The sequence below is a fragment of the Mastomys coucha genome, unplaced genomic scaffold (genome assembly GCF_008632895.1).
Source record: "Mastomys coucha isolate ucsf_1 unplaced genomic scaffold, UCSF_Mcou_1 pScaffold23, whole genome shotgun sequence".
NCBI lineage: Eukaryota > Metazoa > Chordata > Mammalia > Rodentia > Muridae > Mastomys > Mastomys coucha.
The window spans coordinates 32,943,350-32,951,557 of record NW_022196906.1 but is presented as its reverse complement, the minus strand read 5'-3'; positions in this window follow the sequence as shown (position 1 = coordinate 32,951,557).

Below are 8,208 nucleotides of genomic sequence, written 5' to 3'. Positions count from 1 at the left end.
AAGGAGATGATGTTCTCACATACAAATTCACCAACATCTAAGGAGTAATACAGAGGAATAGCAGAGGACAATGAAGGATAAATGACTGAGAAAATAATACACTGAAGAATGATGTTGAGAACTAACTGATGGTTTTTAAGAGGATCATGCCCATGTTTCTCCCCCCTCTCACTGTGATCATATATATTACAAAGAACTAAAGGAAGAGAGAAAGATGAATTGGGACACTTTATTAATCCTTCAAAGATAAAGTCAGTAACTGAAGAATGGTGTATAGTAGCCATTTTTTTTTATAAACTGTTATATATAATAAAAGGGGAGAGAAAGGGTTAAAGATGACTATTATATTCTAATTATGTTGGTATATTCCAACTCTGATAACCTCCTTTCCCCTGCCTTTCTAACATCCAAAGACGACCTTTTTAAAAATTACTTTTTAGCGTTTGAATTTATAATATAATGACGTTTCAATTTCCCTTTCCTCCATCAAAGCCCTTGCGCATAAGTCCCCTTGTTCTATTTCAAATTATAAACCCCTTTTCTTTGGTTATTATTGTATGCATGCATGTATGTGTATGTATAAATATATATATATATACATAATATATAAATATATATATAAATTATAAATATGTATACATATATTCCTTATTACAGACTGCTCAGTTTGTATCATTTTACAAAATGTATGTTTTTAGGGATGACCATTGGTATTGAATAAGAAATCACTGTGCTCTTCCCTAGGTAAGATGGTGTCTCCTGCTTTCAGAATTCCTTGGTTTCCTGAAATCCTTTGTACATATTTGAGGCTCATGGGTTTTGAAAGCCTGTAGACAAAGAATGAGTTTAAGAGGTTTGTTTGTACCCCATCTTATTGACTGCTCCTTCTCTAACCTTTGTCTTGTCATTTTGTTCATTAAACTTTTAAGTGCATTAAACTAAAAATAATTGCTAACTCAGATCTAAGTTTTCTGTTTGTATAATTAAGATGAGACAACTAATCATGTACACCTGAGTACATATCAAAGGAGTCATTAGGTTTATAAAGCTGTCAAATGTGATATTGTTATATAGTAGGTATTCCAAGCTTCTTCTTGGCTAACATGTTTTTTTTTAAATAGGTATTTTCTTTATTTACATTTCAAATGTTCTCCTTTTTCCTGGTTTCCCTTCCAAAAACCCCTATCCCATGCCCCTGCTCACCAACCTACCCATTCTTACTTCCCTGTCCTGGAATTCCCCTACACTGGGTCATCGAGCCTTCTCAGGACCAAGGGCCTCTTCTCTCTTTGATGACCTACAAGGCCATCCTCTGCTACATATGTGGCTTGAGACATAGGACCCTCCATGTGTACTCTTTGGTTGGTAGTTTATTCTCTCGGAGCTCTGGGGGTACTGGTTGGCTCATACTGTTGCTCTTCCTATGGGATTGCAAGTTCCTTCAGCTCCTTATATAAGTATAAATTGTCCTTATCTCTCATAAGCAGATGAAAGCAAATATCTATGTTCTGTGTCATCTGGTGTTCTCATTTTGAATTTTAGCCTAAAGATTATTAGTGCATAATAGTGTCCCTGTTTTATATAATTTGTGTTTTTGATTGATGATGTTGAATATCTCCTGTAACTATTTGCCATTTATTTAACAGTATTGATGAAAAAATTGCCCAATTAATTGATTGGGTTTTTTTATTAGATGTTTTACTTACAATATCTCTTTCCCAGGTTCCCCTAAAAAAGAACAAAGAAAAAGAAAATAAAATAAGAAAAAACAAAAACAAAAACAATCCCCTGTTCCCTCCCCCTTCCCCTGCTCACCACCCACCTTCTCCCACTTCCTGGCCCTGGCATTCCCATACACTGGGGCATAGAACTTTCACATGGCCAAGGACCTCTCCTCCCATTGATGACCAACTTGGCCATTCTCTGCTATACACATGCTGCTGGAGTCATGAGTGCCCCCATGTGTACTCTTTGGTTGGCGTTTTAGTCCCTGGGAGCTCTGAGGGTACTAGTCAATTCATATTGTTGTTCATGATAAGGGGCTGCAAACCCTTCCTAGCTCCTTCATTGGGGACCCTGCACTCAGTCCAATGAATGGCTGTGGTCCACTTCTGTATTAGTCGGATACTGTCAGAGCATCTCAGGAGACAGCTATATCAGGCTTCTGTCAGCACTTGGTGATATCCACAATAGTGTCTGAATTTGATGATTGAATATGGGAAGGATTCCCAGGTGGAGCAGTCTCTGGATTCTCCTTCCTTCAGTCTCTGCTCCATAGTGTGTCTCTGAAAATCCTTCCATGGGTATTTTGTTCCCCCTTTTTAAGAAGGAATGAAGTATCCACACTTTGGTCTTCCTTTTTCTTGAGTTTCTTGTGGTTTGTGGATTGTACTTTGTGTATTCCGATCTAGGCTAATATCCACTTATCAGAGAATACATACCATGTGTGTTCTTTTGTCACTTGGTCACCTCACTCAGGATGATATTCTCTAGGTCCATTCCTTCCCCAAGAATTTCATAACTTTATTGTTTTTAATATCAGACTAGTACTCCATTGTGTAGATGTACCACATTTTCTGTATCCATTCCTCTGTTGAGGGAAATCTGGATTGTTTCCAGTTTCTGGCTATTATAAATAAGGCTGCTATGCACATAGTGGAGCATGTGTCCTTATTACATGTTGGTCCATCTTCTAGGTATATGCCCAGGAGTGGAATAGCTGGGTCCTCGGGTAGTACTATTTCCAATTTCCGGAGAAACTACCAAACTGATTTCCAGATGGTTGTATCAGCCTGCAATTCCACCAGCAATGAAGGAGTGTTCCCCTTTCTCCAAAATCTTGCCAGCATCTGCTGTCACTTAAGTTTATTATCCTAAAAATTCTGACTGGTGTGAGGTGGAATCTCAGGGTTGTTTTGATTTGCATTTCCCTGATGACTCATTTTTTTAGGTGCTTCTCAGCCCTTCACCATTCATCCATTGAGAATTTTTTGTTTAGCTCTGTACCCCATTTTTTAATAGGATTATTTGGTTCTCTGGAATCTAACTTCTTGAGTTCTTTGTATACATTGGATATTAGCCCTCTATCAGATATAGGATTGGTAAAGATCTTTTCCCAATTTGTTGGTTGCTGTTTTGTCCTATTGACAGTGTCTTTTGCCTTGCAGAAGCTTTGCAATTTTATGAAATCTCATTTGTCGATTCTTGATCTTAGAGCATAAGCTATTGGTGTTCTGTTCAGGAAATTTTCCCCTGTGCCTATGTGCTCAAGGCTTTTCCCCACTTTCTTTTCTATTACCTTCAATGTATCTGGTTTGATATGGAGGGATGTGATCCACTTGGACTTGAACTTTGCACAAAGAGATAAGAATGGATCAATTTGCCTTCTTCTACATGCTAACTGCCAGTTGAGCCAACATCATCTGTTGAAACTGCTGTCTTTTTTCCACTGGATGGTTTTAGCTCCTTTGTCAAAGATCAAATGGCCATAGGTTTGTGGGTTCATTTCTGGGACTTCAATTCTATTCCATTGATCCACTTGCCTGTCACTATACCAATACCATGCAGGGTTTTTTTTTTGTTTTTTTTGTTTTGTTTTGTTTTGTTTTGTTTTGTTTTTTATCACAATTGCTTTGTAGTACAGCTTAAGGTCTGGGATGATGATTCCACCAGAGGTTCCTTTATTGTTGAGAATAGTTTTGGCTATCCAGGGTTTTTTCTTATTTCAGATGAATTTGCAAATTGCTCTTTCCAACTCTGTGAAGAATTGAGTTGGAATTTTGAAGGGGATTGCACTAAATCTGTAGATTGGTTTCAGCAAGATGGCCATTTTTACTATATTAATCCTGTCAATCCACGAGCACAGGAGATCTTTCGATCTTTAGAGATCTTCAATTTCCTTCTTCAAAGACTTGAAGTTTTTGTCAAACAGATCTTTTACTTGCTTAGTTAGAGTCACACCAAGGTATTTTATATTATTTGTGACTATTCTGAAGTGTGTTGTTTCCCTAATTTCTTTCTCTGCCTGTTTATCCTTTGTGTGGAGGAAGGCCACTGATTTGCTTGAGTTAATTTTATATCCAGCTACTTTGCTAAAGTTGTTTGTCAGGTTTAGGAGCTCTCTGATGGAATTTTTTGGGTCACTTAAGAATACTATCATATCATCAGCAAATAGTGATAATTTGACTTCTTCCTTTCCAATTTGTATCCCTTTGATCTCCTTTTGTTGCCTAATTGCTCTGGCTAGGACTTCAAGTACAATATTGAATAGGTAGGGAGAGAGTGGGCAGCCTTGCCTAGTCCCTGATTTTTGTGGGATTGCTTCAAGTTTCTTTCCATTTAGTTTGATGTTAGCTACTGGTTTGCTGTATATTGCTTTTACTATGTCTAAGTATGGGCCTTGAATTCCTGATCTTTCCAAGACTTTTATCATGAAAGGACGTTGGATTTTGTCAAATTCTTTCTCAGCATCTAGTGAGATGATCATATGGTTTTCTTCCTTGAGTTTGTTTATATAGTGAATTACGTTGATGGATTTCTGAATATTGAACCATCCCTGCATTCGTGGGATGAAGCCTATTTGATCATGGTGGATGATCGTTTTGATGTGTTCTTGGATTCGGTTTGCAAGAATATTATTGAGTATTTTTGCATCAATATTCATAAGGGAAATTGGTCTGAAGTTTTCTTTCTTTGTTAGGTCTTTATGTGGTTTAGGTATAAGAGTAATTGTAGCTTCATAGAAAGAATTGGGTAAAGTACCTTCTGTTTCTATTTTGTGGAATAGTTTGAGGAGTATTGGTATTAAATCTTCTTTGAAGGGCTGATAAAACTCTGCACTAAACCCATCTGGTCCTGGGCTTTTATTGGTTGGGAGACTATTAATGAGTGTTTCTATTTCATTAGCAGATATGGGACTGTTTAGATCATTGACCTGATCTTGATTTAACTTTGGTACCTGATGTCTGTCAAGAAAATTGTCCGTTTCATCCAGGTTTTCCAGTTTTGTTGAGTATAGACTTTTGTAGTAGGTTCTCATGATCTTTTGGATTTCCTCAGTATCTGTTGTTATGTCTCCCTTTTCATTTCTGATCTTGTTAATTAGGAAACTATCTCTGTGCTCCCTAGTTAGTCAGGTTAAGGGTTTAACTGTTTTGTTGATTTTCTGAAAGAACCAGCTTCTGGTTTGGTTGATTCTTTGTATAGTTCTTTTTGTTTCCATTTGATGATTTCAGCCCTGAGTTTGATTATTTCCTGCCTTTGACTCCTCTTGGGTGAATTTGCTTCTTTTTGTTCTAGACCTTTCAAATGTGCTGTCAAATTGCTGATATATGCTCTCTCCAATTTCTTTTTGTAGGCACTTAAAGCTATGAGTTTTTGTTTTAGGACTGCTTTCATTGTGTCCCATAAGGTATGTTGCTGCTTCATTTTATTAAACTCTAGAAAGTCTTTAATTTCTTTCTTTATTTCTTCCTTGACCAAGTTGTCGTTGAGTAGAGTGTTGTTGAGCTTCCACGTATGTGTGTGCATTCTATTGTTTATGCTGTTATTGAAGAGCAGCCTTAGTCCATGGTGACCTGATAGGATGCAAGAAATTATTTCAATTTTCTTGTATCTGTTGGGGCCTGATTTGTGACTGATTATATGGTCAATTTTGGAGAAGGTACCATGAGGTGCTGAGAAGAAGGTATTTCCTTTTATTTTAGGATAAAAATTTCTATAGATATCTGTTAAATCCATCTGTTTCATAACTTTTGTTTATCTCACCGTGTCTTTGTTTAGTTTTTGTTTCCATGATCTGTCCATTGCAGAGAGTGGGATATTGAATTCTCCCACTACTATTGTGTGCTGTGTAATATGTGCTTTGAGCTTTAGTAATGTTTCTTTTATGAATGTAGATGCCTTTTTACTTGGAGCAAAGTATTTCAGAATTGAACTCTCATTGATGAGTATGAAGTGTCACTCCTTTTTTTTTTTTGATCACTTTAGGTTAAAAGTCGATTTTATTTGATATTAGAATGGCTACTCCACCTTTTTTCTTGGGACAATTAGCTTGGAGAATTGTTTTCCATTCTTTTATTCTGAGGTAGTGTCTGTCTTTGTCACTCAGGTGGGTTTCCTGTATGCAACAAAATGTTGGGTCCTGTTTACATACCCAGTCTGATAGTCTATGTTTTTTTATTGGTGAATTGAGCCAATTGATATTAATAGATAATAAGGAAAGGTAATTGTTGCTTCCTGTTATTTTTGTTGTTAGTGTTGGAAATCTGTTCATGTGGCTATCTTCTTTTAGTCTTGTTGGAAAATTACTTTTTTGCTTTTTCTAGGATGTAGTTTCCCTCATGTTAAAGTTTTCCATTTATTACCCTTTGAAGGGCTGGATTTGAGGAAATCTATTGTGTAAATTTGGTTTTGTCATGGAATACTTTGGTTTCTCCATCTATGGTAATTGAGAGTTTTGTTGGGTATAGTAGCCTGGGCTGGCATTTGTGTTCTCTTAGGGTCTGTATGACATGAAGCCATGATCTTCTGGCTTTCATAGTCTCTGGCGAGAAGTCTGGTATAATTCTGATAGGCCTGCCTTTATATGTTACTTGACCTTTTTCCCTTACTGCTTTTAAAATTCTTTCTTTGTTTAATGCATTTGGTGTTTTTATTATTATGTGACGGGAGGAATTTCTTTTCTGGTGCAGTCTATTTGGAGGTCTGTAGGCTTCTTGTATGTTCATGGGAATCTCTTTCTTTAGGTTAGGGAAGTTTTCTTCTATAATTTTGTTGAAGATACTTATTGGTCCTTTAAGTTGGAGGTCTTCACTCTCTTCTATACCCATTTTCCTTAAATTTGGTCTTCTCATTGCATCCTGGATTTCCTGGATGTTTTGTGTTAGGAGCTTTTTGAATTTTGAGCTTTCTTTGACTGTTGTGTCAATGTTTTCTATGGTATCTTCTGTACCTGAGATTCTCTCTTCGATCTCTTGTATTCTGTTGGTGATGCTTGTATCTATGGCTCCTGACTTCTTTCCTAGAATTTCTATCTCCAAATTTGTCTCTCTTTGTGATTTCTTAACTGTTTCTACTTCCATTTTTAGGTCCTGGATGGTGTTTTTCAGTTCTTTCACCTGTTTGGTTGCACTGTCCTGTAATTCTTTAAGGGATTTTTGTGTTCCCTGTTTAAGGACTTCTCCTTGTTTACTTGTCTTCCCTGTAATTCTTTAAGGGATTTTTGTGATTCCTCTTTAAAGGCTTGAACCTGTTTACCTGTGTTCTCCTGTATTTCTTTAAGGGAGTTATTCATGCTCTTCTTAAATTTCTCTATCACCATCATGAGATATGATTTTAGATCCAAATTTTGCTTTTCTGGTGTTTTGGGATATCCAGGACTTGCTGTGGTGGGAGTATTAGGTTCTGATGAAGCCAAGTAGTCTTGGTTTCTGTTGGTAAGATTCTTGCGTTTGCCTTTCACCATCTGTTGATCTCTGGTGTTAGATGTTCTTGTCTCTGACTGGAGCTTGTTCCTCCTGTGGGTATGTAAGCCTGTATCAGCACTTCTAGGACATTAGCTCCCCTCAGGTAAGACCTGTGTGCAGTGGGCAGGGGATCAATTGTCCCTTCTGAGTCCTGGGGATCAGGAAAAATCCTGGAGACAAGCTCTCCACTTGCAGGGATGGGGCAGAGAGGGCTGTGGATCTGCAGAACCTCTTAGGTGAAGAGGGAGGTAGAAAGGATCCTGTGCAGGCTGCCCTGCCACTTCTGAGGCCTGTGCCTCCTCTCTGGTCCCCCAATATTAGTTTCTTTATATAATGATAATTTTTAAACAGAGTCCATGCATGTGAGATGGGGCTGGGAGTGGTAGAGACACAGGACAATATGGAGTCTGTAGTTCAACTCCCAACAAAGGTCAGCAGCAGCCGTGAATGGAAGTTCAAGGATCTAGCAGCTGCTCAGTCCCACAAGGCAAGCAGGCGAAACAGAGCCTGATTGGGGGTTTTTTGAGGTAGAAGAACTACATGGGTAATATTTTGCATTAAAAATATTAAGGATATTATTTCTTGTAAGGTATAAAATTTGTAAACATTTTTCTCAAGGTAAAGTGAGATTTTGCCAGGGAGTGGTGGTACATGCCTTTAATCTCAGCACTTGAGAGGCAGAGGCAGGCAGATTTCTGTGTTTGAGGCCAGCCTGGTCTACAGAGTGAGTTCCAGGACAGCC